Source organism: Grampus griseus (genome assembly GCF_964374135.1).
Source record: "Grampus griseus genome assembly, chromosome: 4".
Taxonomy (NCBI): domain Eukaryota; kingdom Metazoa; phylum Chordata; class Mammalia; order Artiodactyla; family Delphinidae; genus Grampus; species Grampus griseus.
Window position 1 is genome coordinate 1,286,896 of NC_138997.1, and position 17,459 is coordinate 1,304,354.

At 42.1% G+C, this 17,459-nt stretch overlaps 1 protein-coding gene across 1 annotated transcript in view; it reads right to left on the reverse strand.

Annotated features, from left to right (window-relative positions):
• Window positions 1-17,459, reverse strand: part of PDGFC (platelet derived growth factor C) — a gene marked incomplete at its 5' end in the record, with an annotated part of 218,619 nt that overhangs the window by 26,173 nt on the left and 174,987 nt on the right. The window lies entirely within an intron of this gene.

The following is a 17,459-nucleotide window of genomic DNA, read 5'->3' on the forward strand; positions in this document are numbered from 1 at the left end:
ACATCTCTAGTTTTCAGTTTTCTGAATTCATATTTCTTGCCTAAAAAGTCTTTATATGAAATGAGACAAATAGAAACCCCACCAGAAGCGCAGGATTTCACTAGTCAGGCACACTGTGTAACTGTATCTTAACTACAGTGTATGGCATTGTATTAACACAAACTTCTATAAAGTAACTAGTCAGCATGCAGTGTTAAGAACAATTATTTTATCGAGCGTGAAGTCATTGTCTTTCACAATTGTAATCGCTCCGTGACATTCCTATTACGCTACGAAGTCTTCAGTGACTGTCCACACATCCCAACATCTCCAAAAAATAAAAGTATAAGCAGTTATATGTTCTTTCATCATGTTCTTTAGCGCTGGCCACTGCACTAAAATGAAATTGTGTCACGTGGTCAGCATTCTGGGCAGGTCAAAAAGAAATCACACAACGTGAAATAAAGAAAAAAATTGTGAAATGTTGCTACCATCATCCCCAAGTACACCTGAGATGTCTTTTCCTTCTGTTGATATAAGCAAGTCATGGCTTTGAAAATAGGGACACAAGAAAGTAACATCATTCTGCAAACTGGACTGTACGACTCAGGTGCTTGCAGGAAGTGATGAAGACGAACAGCCACTGAGCTTCTGATGGGCAAACCTACATCCGTGCGTAAGGACCGCAACAGCGTTTAAAAACTAAGTGCCAGGAGAGCAACTGACTGCCCGAAAAAATCAGGGGAGACTACAAAGAAGAGATAAAGTTAACCTAGAGCTCAGAGAACAAGAAAGCACTCAGACGAGAAGAACACTTTGGATATTTACAAAGAACCTGAACTGGGAAACAGAAAGGTGATGGGTTAAAAGGAAGAGGAAGGGCAGCAGAGGCACTGCCGTCGGGTGGGAGAGCAGGTGGTGGTGGGTGGAGAGACAGACCGAGGTCTGATCAGGACGCCTCTGTGTGTGCCAAGCTCCACAAGCAGCAGGAGAGTGAGAGAGATTGTAAGAAAGGTGGGATGCGATCACGGCTTTTTTCTTGGTCTTCCTACGTGAGGAGGTGCCCTAGATTCGGGGAAAGGGCATGTAGACTCTGGTGGAACCATAAACAGGGCTTCCGGCTTGAAGCCCTGCCCGTGCTGCTTCCCCGCGATGGGAACTGCCTTGTTCCCTTCTGCACCTGGCTCCCCACTGCTCCTCCATGAAGACTCAGCTCATCCAGGAGGCTGTCACCAGCAAGACTTCTCTCTCCATCCACTAACGCGGGGCTACCTGCCCTTCTCTGATCCCATGTCTCTAGCACCACGCTGACTTGAAACTATTGCACAACTCCTTCAGGGCAGAGGACAAGCCTCATGTCTCCTGGATAATATTTTGGTTTTATTTTCATTAATTAACTCATTTATTTATTTATTTTTGGCTGCATTGGGTCTTTGTTGCTGTGTGCGGGCTTTCTCTAGTTGTGGCGAACGGGGGCTACTCTTCGTTGTGTTGTGCTGGCTTATCATTGCGGTGGCTTCTCTTGTGGAGCACAGGCTCTAGGCATGCGGGCTTCAGTAGTTGTGGCACGCAGGCTCAGTAGTTGTGGCTCGCGGGCTCTAGAGTGCAGGCTCAGTAGTTGTGGCTCGTTGACTCAGTAGTTGTGGCGCACGGGCTCAGTAGTTGTGGCTCGCGGGCTCTAGAGCGCAGGCTCAGTAGTTGTGGTGCACGGGCTTCAGTAGTTGTGGCTCACAGCTTCAGTAGTTGTGGCTCGCGGGCTCTAGAGAGTAGGCTCAGTAGTTGTGGTAAACGGGCTTAGTTGCTCCGCGGCATGTGGAATCCTCCTAGACCTGGGCTCAAACCCATGTCCCCTGCATTGGCAGGCAGATTCTTAACCACTGTGCCCCCAGGGAAGTCCCTCTCCTGGATAATGTTGATCCCTAATGGCTTTTAGGGTCTGGCAGAAATACATCAACGGAATGCTGAAGAAAGAGTATATGCTATGAACTGATACCCACCGTGAGGAAGGGAAAGAAGGGTGTCAAAGCACTTGACTGTGGTTGCATCTGATAGCTGATGGAGTGGAGGGAAAGGGGGGCAAGGGTCCTGCATGACCTCAAGTACTTCCAGCTTCAGAGAGTGGCTGCCCATGACATACCTATCCAGGTACACAAAACAGGTAAGGATGGAAGAAAGAAAACGTTCAGCTTGGGGCACTTGACGGGGAGGAGTGGTGGCCACCCCTCCCTGACATCACATATGCAGGACTGGCCATCGATGGAAACTGACAGTCATTCACAGGTATATGTTGGTTACAGCCATGGAGTAAGAGCGCAAGAAAAATGAGACTATCAAGGGGAGGAAATCGGGATTTCCCAGCACGAAGCTGCGATGCTGAGGCAGGGGGGCTGGCACTGGTTCCCAGAACACAGGAGCCAAAGGGGCTGAAGGGGGCCTGAGGCACCAGTGGTCCTGCAGCGAGAGAAGAGAGATCTGACAAGTGAGATGGGCAACATTAAGGTGATGGAAGGCCAAGGAGAGGGATGCTAACAGGCCACTGTAGTCACTAAATAGGTGGCCTTCTGTGTCCTTGGACTTACTGACCTTTCACTGAAGGAGGTGAGGAAGAAAGAGGGCCTTCCCGGGAAAGGAGCATCAGTGCAGGAGTGGGAACTGGGTTCAGCTGGACAGTGAGAAAGACGGAGAAGAAAGAGCAGTGGATTTACGGGCAGGTTGACTAGAAGAAGGCCTCATAGAATAAGGGGAGAAATCTGTCTGTATTTCCAATCAGAATACAAGAGGCCTAAGGACGAAAGGCAACTTGAAGACAGAAGAATTCACATCCACTGCAGGTGGAGAGAGGGCAAGGACATCCTTCCCATAAACCACAGGGAGACAGAGTAAAATGTCACAGCATCTCTGAAAGACAACTTGATGGTATTTTCTAAGATCTTATAAGTTTATATTCAGAAATTTATCCTAAGGAAATAGAGGTATAATCCAAGGACATTTTTTGTAGCAATATGATGAGGGAAGAGTAAAATTAAAATGAAATAAAAAACTTAAATGTTCACCAAAGGAAGATTGTTAAAAATGGGATTATACTGTAGGTATGAACAACGGTCCGTCATACTGCCAATACTTTTCAGTGCACGTACAACACTGTAGAAATGAGCTCTAACAGCGTACGGATAAGATTGCCCCTGTGAGCTAAACTATAAAGCAAACAACAATTGACATCACACATAAGCTGAGAGAGAACAGGCAGCCTGAGATCGCCTTCGTTGTTCCCTAATTTAAGATTAATAAATATCTGAAAGTGGACTCTCTGGGGACTTCCCTGGTGATCCAGTGGTTAAGCATCCGCCTTCCAATGCAGGGGATGCGGGTTCGATCCTTTATCAGGGAACTAAGATCCCACATGCCGCGGGGCAACAAAGCTTGTGCGCTGCAACTACTGAGCTCGCACATTCCGCAGTCCGCACGCCGCAATGCAGAGGCCCGTGCTGCAGTGAAAGATCCCCCATGCCGCAACTACGATCCGACGCAGCCAAAGAAAGAAAGAAATAAAAGGAATCCTTAAAAAAAAGCAGACTCCCCGGTCATCACCCTGATAAGAAGGGCACCTCCTGGATGCATGTATCTTCCTGAACGGAAGCAGGAGCATTGAAGGAAGGGGGTTACCGGACAGCTTTGTCTGTAAGTGAGAGGGGTTGACAGTGTGATTCTAAAGAGTGCAACAGTCACAGGTATACAGAAGGTAAAACTCTTCCAACCAGAGTCAACTAACGGGGTTACTAAAACAACCAGTAGATTTCTGCACTAGAATTTCTAGACTACTCAGAAGCAGCTAAGTCACAGTTGAGTTTATTAAAGTTCAAGGTAAATGCATAGATATCCTCCCACATTGTTTTCTTTGTCTTGTCCTTACCCTGCAACTCTGCTCTGCCGACCTTTGCCCTAAGCATCCTGTGCTCCGGAACCATCTTCACACCCCTCACCCCTACCCTGCTCCCTAAAAATCCTCATGGTTTCAGCTGATTTCAGAGAGAGGACTGAGGGCCCAAAACATGTAAAAGTGTTAGTAAAAGCTAACACTTATACTCTATAAAAAGTGGATACAACCACAATTAACAGCATCTTAATTATGCAATTAGGATAATACACACACTCATTCAATTATTTTTATTCGCTAATCTGGGCAGCCCTAGTTGGAGAGTTTCAAGCAAAGGCGTGTTATTATTTGACTATGTTTGAAAAGGGTCATATCCACTGCTGTGCTGAAAGCAGACTTCAGGAAGGCACTTCGCAGGTAATGCCAATAAAATCCAAATGGAAACATTGAGGAGGCATGTGGATGTTCAAAAAAGGGTTTTAGCTGAGACACAGGGGCTGGATGTATAAATTTCAGAGCCAATGGCTTCTGGATTGTATGAAAAGCCATGCGATGGGCTGAGCTTGCCGAATGAGTGAGTTTTGGTGAGGAAGAGGTAAGTATCATGGCTTCCAAGCCTGGCTAGAGAGGTCCTGATTAAAAAAGGGCCATGACCCTAGGGATACTCCCATAATTCCATGTCCAAGGAGGAAGGGGGAAGCAGTACAGGGAACTGAGTTAGGAGGAAACTGGAACGGGTGTGACGATCTAGAAAGCAGGAGAAAAAGTGTTCAGCGGGAAAAGATAAAGGATCAGCTGCATCCAACACCGATGACAGGTCTGATCAGAGAATCGGACACTCGATTTAGCAATGCCTGTATGACAGCACTGTACATGGGGCACTCCAGCATCCTCGGATTTTGGTCCCCGAGGGGGTCCTGGAAGAAATCGCCCTGGACCCTGAGGGACGACTGCGTGCACTCTTTGGAGATGTTTCAGGTGTGATTTTGGTAGAGGGAGGGGGTGAAAAGCTTGAGGAGGGTGAGTTGAGGAGGGAATAAAAACAGAGACAGCAAACACAAAGGACAGTTGAGAGGCGCTGCTGACCGCAGAGCCGACGACAGGATTGGTAGTGGGATGGGGACATGCAATCCGGAGGACTTCCTCTTAATATAGGAGAAATAACAGCCTACTCGTATGCTGAGGGACGTGGGCCAATAAAAGGTCAAAATCATTAAGATGGGGCTTCCCTGGTGGCGCAGTGGTTGAGAGTCCGCCTGCCGATGCAGGGGACACGGGTTCATGTCCCGGTCCGGGAAGATCCCACATACCGTGGAGCGGCTGGGCCCGTGAGCCATGGCCACTGAGCCTGCGCGTCCGGAGCCTGTGCTCCGCAATGGGAGAGGCCACAACAGTGAAAGGCCCGCGTACCGCAAAAAAAAAAAAAAAAAAAAAAATTAAGATGGTGCAAGAGAGAGAGGGGGGTGCTGGAGCCCCCCGAGTAGATGCAGATAAGAGGGAGGGGTCAGGCAGGCACGGGCTCCCCGAGGTTCCCCCAAGGCTGCAGGAAGGAGGGCCAGGTGGGTAAAGAGCAGGCTGAGAGCTCGTGATCGCTGGTGTTCTCCTTGGGAAGCAGGAAGCAGAAGCATCTTCTGAGAGCGAGGAAAGAGGAAAAGATGCTCAAGGTTTTAAAAGAAGATATTGACCAGTGGAGTCGTGGAGAGTGGGACGGAGGGCGGACAGAGAAGGTGTAGAATGACTGCCCAGCAACACAAGAGAATGTGTGAATCTAACCTAAATGCAGAGATTATCATACTGAGCGAAGTCACTCAGAAAGAGAAAGACAAATACCACATGACATCACTCACATGTGGAACCCAAAATATGACACAAATGAACTGATCTGCCAAACAGACTCACAGACACACAGAACAGACTTGTGGTTGCCAAGGGGCAGGAGGGTGGGGGAGGGGGGGATTGGGAGTTCCGGATTCGCAGATGCAAACTAGCGTGTATAGGATGGATAAACAACAAGGTCCTACCGTAAAGCACAGGGAACTATACTCAGCATTCGGTGACAAACGGTCATGGAAAAGAATATGAAAAAGAATATACATGTATAACTGAATCACTTTGCTGCACAGCAGAAATTAGCACAACGCTGTAAATCAACTATACTTCAATAGAATATTAAAATAAAATAAAATAAAAGCACCATCAGTCAGAATGACAACAGGGTTTTCTTCCTGGACTCCATGAAGGGTGTGGGGCATGATCTCGTGGTTGGGTGTTTCCAGAGCTTTCCTACGTCAGGTGCATTTGCCAAAAGTCACCAGTAAGGGGTCAAAAGTGGGCACACACTGGGCTGATACGGGTGGAGGCCAGCCCGGAGCCAACGCTGAGCAGAGAGGACACAAAGGAATGGTTACCTCGGGGAAGAACGTCGCGGGTTCAGAATCACCGCACCCTCCCAGGCGCCCTGAACTTCAGCACGCTGTCGCTGCGGCCCTTTAAGAACTTGACCAAGATTCACCAAGAGGCGAAGCTTATCTCTTTTAGAGATTTTTAACGACAAACTGATACAAGAAGTTTTTATGAAAACATTCATTTCAGCATCAGAAGCCCAGCCAGGCCTGGACTCCTTCATTGAACTGAGCACCTGGCTAATCTAGTCATCACTGTGAATTCAACGTCACCTCTTATTCAACGTGAAACGATGCTGAAATTCAATTTCTAATTTTCATCATTTTCTAACCAATGCACTTCAAAGAAGGGAATCTGGTTAAAAGTATTAACTTCATGGCGAACTTGAAACTTTGCACATAAGCAGCATAATTTGAGATAGATCTGCTTTAAAGACTTTCACTCAAGTCTGGTCACATGAATATTCATGCCGCGAACACGATGCCACTGTTTTTTTTCCTGTGTTTCACAAATGGTTACTTTCAAACAATTTATCTTTCTAAATGTCTTTCCCAGTCACTGACGTGGAAATACTTTCCTGCTTCTGATGATTTTATGCAGAATATATGGAAATAATTATATAGTGGTCCCAGCAAAACTGTGGTTTAGATGCTCTCATCAGCTGTCATTTCAGCTTTGCTACTGCGACTCACAGTCTAGGAAGTGGTTAGTTTTGTTCTGGGGTTGAAAGTATAGAATTATATATTTGTTGATGCTGTGCTAACCTCTTTCTTTGATATTCAGAGCATGGCATAATCCTGTATCCACTGAGTAAAGCAGTTTCTTAGAGAACTTTGGAAATACTTGGGTTTTACCGAGTGCACTACTGCCACCTGAAAGCACTGATTTCCTGTGCTGGTCAAGCTGGATGAAGTTGGTCAGATGTGAGGTTTTCCCTCTAACCCAACACAGAGTGCAGACAGAAAAATGTAGGAATCTTAAACAGCAGTCCAGAGAAGAAGTTTTTCTGATTTCACTGAAGAGTAATGTACAAAATAAGGGTAAGTCCCATACTTCTTCACTCGAAAACTATGTACTCTGAAATGGTCAATGATGTACACACTGGCTTTTTAAAATATTTATATAAAATTTTACATAAGACAGGAGACTCAGAGAAACCAAAAGTATCTACGTGGGATGGGGGTAAAAAGGTTGGTTATGAGCACAAAATACATTACAACCACCAGAAGGCTGTGGGCTTTTTGCAAGCTCTTCATGGACATAAGTACACACACACACACACACACACACACCATCTAGAACCACTGATATTTCTCTCACTGAAAATTAGGTCACTTGAGGCATGGCTAACAAACAGAGAAACTGAAGAAGCTGAGGGTTTATAGCATCTGGAGCAGTGAATATAGGAGACATCGCTTAAGACTGGAAAAGATATTTTGAGGCAACGCAGCATCATGGAAAGAACATGGAATGTTGAATCCAAAAATCTAGGCTTGGACCTGAATCCACCCTGTATTATTTGTGGGTGTGACCATTAGCAAATCATTTATTTTCTCTGTGTTTTAGAGTATTTGTCTATGTACCCGGGATAATAATAATACATAAGCTACCTAATTTACTGGGTTGTTTTGAAGCTCAAATCAGATAATGTCCATAAATATATTTCACAAGCTAACAGGTGATTATGCATTACTAGTGACGGAGAAAGTCATAAAATTATTGCAGGCAGTATCAAAGGAAAGACTAGGACCAGTAAGAGGGAGTTAAGAGAACAAAGATTTTTGCTTAATATAAAAAAGAAATTTCTAAAAACAATACTGTTTAAAAGCAGAGTGGCCTCAACAGCTTAAAAGACAATGAATTCATAAGTTTTGCTTCAAAGTCACAAAGTCATTTTGTTTGGGAAACAAAAGAGTTTTTGAACCAGATGGAAGTTGTGCAAAATTAATAGATAGGGGTCTTCCACGTTTGAAACTCTATGAACTTGGTTAGACTAAAAATATTCAAATATTAATAATACAAAGACTCTTTGCCCTAAGTCGGCCACCAGGAGCCATTGCTTTGTGTCCTGCAAATCCTACCCACCCCAAACTTTCTAAATAAAAATACTAAGTTCAAGAAGTAAGCACAGGAATTTGCACCAATTATTTATTGAGATCTTAAAAATCACAGTTACCTGTGTTAAAATAAACATGTTAATGCATGTAAAAGTATTGTGTGACTGGAAACTTACATGATATTAACCTAGGTATAGATACTATGGTGCTTTACTAAGAAATGAACAATTCAGGTAATTAACAGGGTAGGAACTTAGACATTTTTATATTACTTCATATAGCCTGAATCTCTTTTCCTGTCTCACTTTTAAATTTTAGTTCCTAAGTAAGCATCACCCTCACACCTTGAAAGTGACAGTGATTTCTTGGGCAAACCACCAAGGTTTTTCCCAGGATCATCATTCTGAATGGGCCCAGGGCTATGCCTCCCTGGCTTCACGCTCCAGGACTTGATTTATTTACAACGGAATACAGAGGCTGGCATCTTTCCAGCCAGTGCTACTAATGACGGTGCTACTGGCTATCATGGGAACACCTGCCTGCCACCAGAATACCCATGAAAGATGTTTTTTATCACTCATTCATCTGCTTAAAATTTTGGGAGTGCTTTCTATGAGCCAGGTACCCTGCTAGGAAGTGAGACTACAATAGCGACTAAGACAGTTGTGCAGGGCAAGGCATTTAGATGAACTGTAGTGATCCCTGCAAAAAAAAAAAAGTATAATTATTATGGTTTACATTCAGTTTGTGGTACCGTAAAAATTAATAAACAGAAACCTCAATTAAAATAGAGTCACAAGGCCAGAAGAAGGAAGTCTCATGCCCTATGACTAGCCTAGCCCAGCAAACAGAAGAGGACTCCCCTGCTCGCCTGGCAAGAGCTCAGCCAACGAGAAGCCAAGACACTTTGGAACTCTCGACTCGTCCAGCGGTCTCTGGGCTTACGACAGCCCTCGCAGCTTCCTGTCCCCTCTATAAAAGAGGTCTACTCGCCAAGGCGGCAGAACCCCAGCTGCAATTCTTTGGTGAGCCCAAATACATCCATTTTTGCTGCAGAACTAAGGAAGTCTCATGCTCTACCACTAGCCTAGCCCCACAGGAAGAAAAAGTCTATTTGCTTTAGATCAACAAAACATTTATAAGGAACTTTGAAATTTAAAAATGACCACATTGAATTTGATGTGCCTTTAAAACCTCCAAGCCAAAGGCCTCGAAAATGAATTTTCTTTTTTATCAAGAGGATAGTGACACCAGCTTCAGGAAAGCAAAAAGCAAAACAGGAAATAATGTGAAAAAGGAAACAAAATGACCTAACCAATAAGGGTTATTTAAAATAAGGCTTGAGTTCTAAAGAACTGACTCACGTGTTAACTGGGGGAAAATCTACTAAATACGAAGCAGTGACAACAAAGATTTTATAGCAGTTAAATAAATCTTAAAGACAAAGGTTTACATATTAATTATTTAGCTTTAATTATTAACTATTACATAATGCCCAACAGAATTGTTCTAAAGGTAGTAAAATACGTTAGTAGCAGTGACTTTACACAGATGCAATACAAAGGCAAGTCTTAAAGCAAATTAAAAATGTCCATTCACTTCACGGTACGTATAGCTACGGTAGCAACAACGTAATACCCTGTCTGTCTTGGGCCTGAAAGCCTAATCTCCATTTGGCCGTCAACTTTCAAATCTATTCTAGGAAGGCCTGGAAACTTTGTACGCCTAATGAAACCCTCCCGTTTATTATTCATAGAGATCAAAAGGGGTATGTGAAAAGCAGTTTCACCGTGGTTAACATCTGTAAATATTTCCTCTCAATCCCAAGGGTCAAGAAAAAAAGTCTAGCATCTTTGCCCATACTTCAAACAAATGTGACAAGAGACTGAAATTCTTCATGTTCTCAAAAGTAGAGCATTGATAGGAAAATGATTCAGTAAGTATTAATATCTGTATGATTTAGATATGGATAAAAGATTGAAAAATACAGATTTCATTGGAGCAATAATCCAAATATATGAAGAAAAATACAATTGTTATGCATACAACTTACTCAGAGTAAGAATAAAATGGCAAAGCTGTGGGATGCCTGAGACAACCTGGAATTGAATTAAGGCCTAAAAGTCACACTCCATACAAAATACTTCACTTTAATTATTTACCATTACACAGGACATTGTTCTAAAAGTAATAAAAGATGTCAGTAGCAGTCACCTTACACAGATGCAAGACAAAGGTAAAAACCACAGAGCAGAAGATTTAAAAACAAAAACCAACACATCAAAATTAGAAAAACTCAGATGAGCAGGGAAACAGGAGAGCACACGAGCAGAGAAATATTTTGAAACTAAAGCATTTTCCAAGCAAAATGTCTCAACTGAGTGACAAGTTATTTTTACCGAAAGTGCTTTATCTTCAAGCAGAAGTGTCATTAATACACAGAGAGTAAATACCATGAAAGGCCCCATTGCATGTCATGTGCACAGCTCAGGAAGCCCAGAGACCTGTCTAAACCATGAAAAACGGTGCTTTCCAAAACCTTTCATCTGTGTTTCCAGTTGGACCGTGGACGGCACAGAGAACTAATTCAAGCCCCATCTTCACGCGTTGGCCCTGAGACAGCTTCCCATCCCAGCTGCAGCCTCTGCTCTGGTGTCACTGAAAACACAGAGAACTGCAGCGTGTGCAAGAAGCCACGTCCTTCCCCTGTGTGGATGGCCGTCGGCACCAAACAGGCGCGGGGGACAGGTGGGCCCTGGACTACTGATTCAGAAACTGCTAAGTGAACCTTAAATTCCTGCACTAGAAGACCGATGAGCTCTTCAAAAGCCAAGCGCGGAAGCAAACTAAGGTAATAGTGCATCGTCGCAACAAGCTGTGCATTTAAATACCGTAGACTACAGGCAGGCATTCAGTCCATAGTTCCTATCGTCATTCAGGTGCCAGTACAATTCTGAGAAGTCACCATCAAGCACAACCTCCCAAAGGAGTAACTTTTCAACGGGTCAACACTGATGAAAGACCTTGAGTCTCCATTTCCCAAAATGCATGGGACGTTTTGCAGGGGATCATGGGAAGTGTTCTTTAACATCAGTTTTGGAGATTATAAGAATGAATTCTTACGTATTTTAGCATAATATGGTACTTTCCCAGAAAAGTGAGTGGAATGGTCCAAAGCCCTACTCTTCCATCTACAAATGCTGCATCCTTTACAACTGAGGTCAGACTTCTCCAACTCAAGTTGTGATGTGTTTAGTGGGTTGTGAAACTGATCTAGTACATTTAACTAGCATTCTTTAAAAAAAAGAAATGGAAGGCCAAAAAGTCGGGTTAACTTACAGAGGAGCTGAAAAACAAAACAACAACAACAAAATGGCATTTTCCCAAGTGAGGAAAGGGTGAGAAAGTGTAGACAAAATTCTGAAATCCTAACTTTGAAAATAACAAAAGTCAAGCAGTTGTTTAGGATAAGGAGCATTTAGGAAGAGGAAAGAAAGAGAGAGAGAGAGAGAGAGAGAGAGAGAGAGAGAGAGAGAGAAAGAGAGAGAGAGAGAAAGAGAGAGAGAGGGAAAGAGAAAGAGAAGGAAAGAAAGAAAGAAGGAAAGAAAGAAAGAAAGAAAGAAAGAAGGAAAAAGGAAGGAAGGAGGGAGGGAGGAAAAGGAAAGCCTGTTCCACCATTACTTTGGTAAATATCTAATATTTTTCATAAGCTATTTTACGTTTTCAGTAAGATAAAAACATCTCTTCCTAAATCTTCGTCGAGAGTTCTCTATAAAGGATATTATAGGAGAACTCTATAAAGTTCTCTATAAAGGATATTCCGAGTGAGTCGGAAGCTCACTCCTTCAAACTAAGTAACTTCCAGATGCCGTGCTCTTCTCTGCAGCTTGAGAAACAGCAAAGCTGAATCACAGGAAAATTTACGGAAGAGAATAAAAATGCGTTAAATGTCGAATTTGTGCCAGGCGTGTTGTTCCCACTCTGACAGCCATACGAAGACACAGTTACCACTACATTTCTACTGGCCACACTCATTTAATTTACAATTTCCCAATGACACACTATCAGGCAGTGTCAATATCAAAACTGAACAAAGGATGAGAGTCCTTATCTTAACTGACCTTCACTCGCCTGGCCTCCTGGTTTAGGTAGCTTTCCTATCACGCAAAGCACGCGGACCGATGACGCCCACAACTAACTGAACGCTACTGGCATCCTTTCTGCTCTTTCCAGTTGGATTCTACACCTACCAAGAGACAGTTGTATTGTTCCCCAAACTACTTCTATCAGTAGTACCTGTTACTGTAATGCTCCTTATTTAAATATTATGTAACCCAATCAAACAGAGCAGTTGTCTCTTTGAAAACTTAGGTAATTGGGAAGGATTCCATCCAAAATGAGTTACTCTACAAAGTTGCTATTCAAGCAGGTATGAGAGAGAAAACGAACATTTAGGAGGAAAACCTCACAACAGCTTAGTGGAATTCTGCACTTCGATTGCATTGAAAGCTACCTTCGACTTCTCATTTTTTACTTAAAGACATACAAACTGAAAGTCAATATTAAGGCATTACAGCTATGATTTTTGAAAGAAATACAGCAAGTTTCCAAGTAGCATATCCCTACTTAAATAAAAGGTCTTGGCTTAAATAAAAAGTAGTGAAGTTAAAATTAAATGCTTACAGGATAAACAGCAAGGTCCTACTGTAGAGCACAGGGAACTACATTCAATGTCCTGTGATAAACCATCATGGAAAAGAACAGGAAAAAGAATATGCAAAAGTTATACATCTATATCTACGTATCTATATGTATAACTGAATTACTTTGCTGTACACCAGAAACTAACAGAACATTGTAAATCAACTATACTTCAATAAAATAAATTTTTAAAAATTTAAAAATTTAGAAAATTAAATGCTTACAGAATATGTGTATCATTGTTAGGACTCTCCTTTGAGCTCTCTACCAACTAATGGACGAGCTATCAGCCCCCAAGGCATTCAGGAGCTGCATTCCACAGAATTCTAAAATTTAAAAATACCTGGAAAATATCACATGTTACTATATTTTGCTTTTGTAATAGTTTAACTTTTACATATTGTACAGTTACAGTTACTATGTAAATATTCCCACATACCATACCTGTTGGAACCGCATTATACAGATTTCGCATGAGAAGAGACCTAGTAGCACTGAAGTCATCAATCTCTTCTGGAGAGATGAAGGGCTTTTAAAGCAATCAGTTCTGAATCTTGACATCAGTTTAAAGCTATAGATTATATCTTGAGCTCTCAGCATCCTAAAACTTCATTAATCTCTGTCTCAGAGGCAGCAGACCCTTATTCATGGATTTATTTATAGTGACTATTTACGTTTCATAGTTCACTCTGAATCCCACATCCAGAGGGGTGATTTGTGGTATTACTTTTGATTTTATAAGCTTTAATCTATGATAGATGTTCCACTCGAAAATGCCGCCAAAACGGTTCTGCACCACACAACAGAATTTCAGATGAACATTATAAGATCACCTAGTTCAGGACAGAAATTCTTCTCAGGACCGAGGCTGATGTTCTGAAGCCATTTCGTGATACAAAAATATGTGCTCTTTCTTGATTGAGCCATTTTAGAAACTGTCTATTAATCAAATGTCCTTTTAGCTTTTATTTGTAAAAGTCTTTTCATATAGCACTTTCGTGTAATACCTACTACGGTGTTGTGTATTTTCAGTCAAAAATTTCTTCTTGAGGTCGGTGGGCTGTAACAGTGTCACTTGCTAAGTTGTGATATTGTTCTGTGTACGGTCATGCACGAAGCTAACCCTTGGGGAAAACCAGGTGAAGGGTGTACAGGACCTTTCTTACAGATGAATGTCAATTTACCATTATCTCACAATAAAATGTGAAAAAAGTTCTTATTGAGCAAAAGTTGATTAGGGGATATCACGTACTATGGTTGAAATTCATGGTTTGACTCTCATTTTTTCCTGTTTATTTGCTCTGAACCTCAGGCAAGCTGCATTCTTTCTGGGCATGCTTCCTCACAGGTAAAATGGCAATCATTTCCCATAGTTATTCTAAAGAATAAGTGAGGGAATTCCCTGGTGGTCCAGTGGTTAGGACTCGGTGCTTTCACTGCCGGGGCCTGGCTTCCACCCCTGGTCGGGGAACTGAGATCCCTCAAGCTATGGTGCGCAGCCCAAAAAAAAGAAACGAGATGACATATATCAAGAATCCAATACAGTAGCAGATGTTACAGAAATGGTTTGTACTACGATTATTCATGTTGGTAGACTGGAGTTTTTAAAATCAGCTTGATACAAAATTACAGTTAAAATATAAAATGCCATCTACCTTCAAGTCAAATGACTGAACCCTTTTACTTAAGCTAAATCGCCGCACCTCACAATATAAAGAAGTGAAAACCAGATGCACGAGGGCCCCGACGGAAGGTCCAAGACGGTGCTTTCCAAGAGTTACATTTCCTTCAATTGCTCACGCGTGGAATGATGCCACACCATTTGTGCCATTTAGGGCAAGCCAGGGGCAACAGTGAAGGCTTTTTATGTAACAAGGAATTCTATCGGAAGAGAAAACATCACCTGAGGATAAACGGAAAGCATGATCCCAAGGTCTGGGGACCCATTTAAATACGCAGTATGAACGCACAATTCTCAATCAGTGTCGTCACCATTACAGACTTCAGTCAGACGTACCCTTCTTGACATCGAGTCACAAAATATGAAACTCTTCTGGAGTTCCACGAGGTGACTGCGCAACAGGCAAACACTAAACTCAGGGCCAAGTCAGTTCCCTGCAGAAAACCGAGTCTGAAAGGGATCCCCCGACTTTAAACAAAACACTGCAGGCCTGGGTGGATTCGGGAGTTCTTTTTATTACCTTTACCAGTAATGGGATTAGAATACCACAAAGCATCACTCATCATATTCCAAAAAGAAAGGAAAATATTTCTGTCAGAATGTTTGAGATGACTTCTGAAGGATCTCGTCCAAAAGATGTGTCATGTATTTTCGCATTGCCTCACTCAAGCACTGGAAGTCAAGCCTTGGCATGCAGTGTCTTTCTGTTTCTGGAACAATTCTGTGTATTTCACATGTCTTCTCCTAAAACGACTAATTATACTTAATGCTATTTCATTAACTTATACCCGGCGGGAAAATGCCTTTTTTTTTCAAGCTGTATCAGGATGTTATTCTTCTGGAAAAAGGCATTTCCTCTTCAGCGACCGTGTGAAATTTAAAAGCACAATTTCAGAGACAGTATTAAGGCACTCACACAGGCTAACCTGGAGCTATCCACGCTTACTTCCTATTCCTATCTCAGATTTTAGAGTCTTAAGATAATTGCCATTTCAATGCCTTTTCTATTATTCTTCCAAAGGAAAAAAATAAAAGTTTTTAATAGACACCTTAGCTTTTATTAAGCAAACCTGCTTTGGGAGTACTTAAAATAATTCATATAGTATTTTAAGGCAGATGACAGCCTTAATCCAGCTTCTGAATAACTACCTGCAGTGGGAAAACACAGGCAAAGGTACGAGGCAGGCATTCCCGAAATAGTGGAAGTTTTACTTCCACTAGTAAACAGTGTTAGTTTTACTCACACTAAAACAAAAGCTGACTTACTTTTTAAAAAACTTTTTATGTTATATTGGAGTATAGTTGATTAAAAATGTTGTGTTAGTTTCAGGTGTACAGCAAAGTGATTCAGTCATACATATATGCGTATCTGTTCTTCTTCAAATTATTTTCTCAGTTAGCTTATCACAGAATATTGAGCAGAGGTCCCCGTGCTATACAGTAGGTCCCATTTTAAATGTAGCAGTGTGTACAGTGTGTACTTCAATTTATCTTATTGAAGTGTAGCTGATTTACGATGTTGTGTTCATTCCTGTCGTACAGCAAAGTGATTCAGTTATGCACATATATTCATTCTTCTTCATATTCTTTTCCATTATCATTTAAAACCTGACTCAGTTCTCTAAAGTGGAAACACCTAGGCAGATGCAGGACCTCTGTTCTGGGGCCAAGACACCAGGACATTTAGGTGCCTGAATTTCCTCTCTGTTCACCGGGTCTTTGGTGGCCCCCAAGTAGCCACCCGGCAGACAGCTGCGAAATGGCACGCCCTGTGCAAATTCGTGCTTACATGAGCGTTTCCTCTTCCATTCATTTCAAATCTTACCAAACGTCTGCTATATTTCAGACACTGTGCACAGATTGCAAAATTGCAAACTAAAAGTGCTCTGGGTCTTTCTTATTTCAGTGGGACTCACTGAGTAGGTGCTTCATAGGAGACTTTCAGTGGAGTCTCGTTCACCCTGTTACGCTTGTTTTCCAACTTGATTTTCCTATTTCTTTGTATCAATTTTAGCCTTCAAAGTTTCCTTCATGATGAAATTCTGAAAAATTCTTTGGAGCTGAAAAGAGTGCTAGGGTACTTACAGGGAGCTGTAATTTTTCAATAGCAATTGAATTTGATGGATAAGTGAAATTATTAACTCCATTGGCGTTTTTACCTTTTTTTTTTTTTTGTAACATTGCCTTTACTTTGAAAGTGACCTTTAAAGGAGCTTTATATGTCTTGTTTGCATTTTAAAGGTAAGCGTGTGGAGAAAGTACAATAACCCTCAATATTGATTACCACTATCATTTTTACAACATTGGCAAATTCTAATTTAGTTCACCAGCTTCTCAAAGTTCCTAAACAAGCCATGACATCGTAATCAGCAGAAATAAAACTTAGGTGTTTTAACAGGAAAACATTTGCTCTTCCGTCCTCAGTGATCTTCCTAATATATTTCCCAAACCAGCGCAGAAGCAGCCTGGCTTTAACTAGAGTGAGGAAAACCCTAATCAGCATCCTCACTTCTCCGAGTCATAACCTGGAAAATGGTGGTAATACCGCAGTATGGGGATTCAATGACCTAAAAGCGCCCATCAAGCCGTCAACATGTGTTCATTCTCTTCTGCCTGATTCAACTACTTCCAAGATGACATCCTTGAGCACCTCCTTTCCAAAATATGTTGAAAATATACTTGACTTTCAAAAATTAACTTCTGCACAGGGAACTACACTTGATATTTTATAAGAATAAGGGAAAAGAATCTGAAAAAGGATACA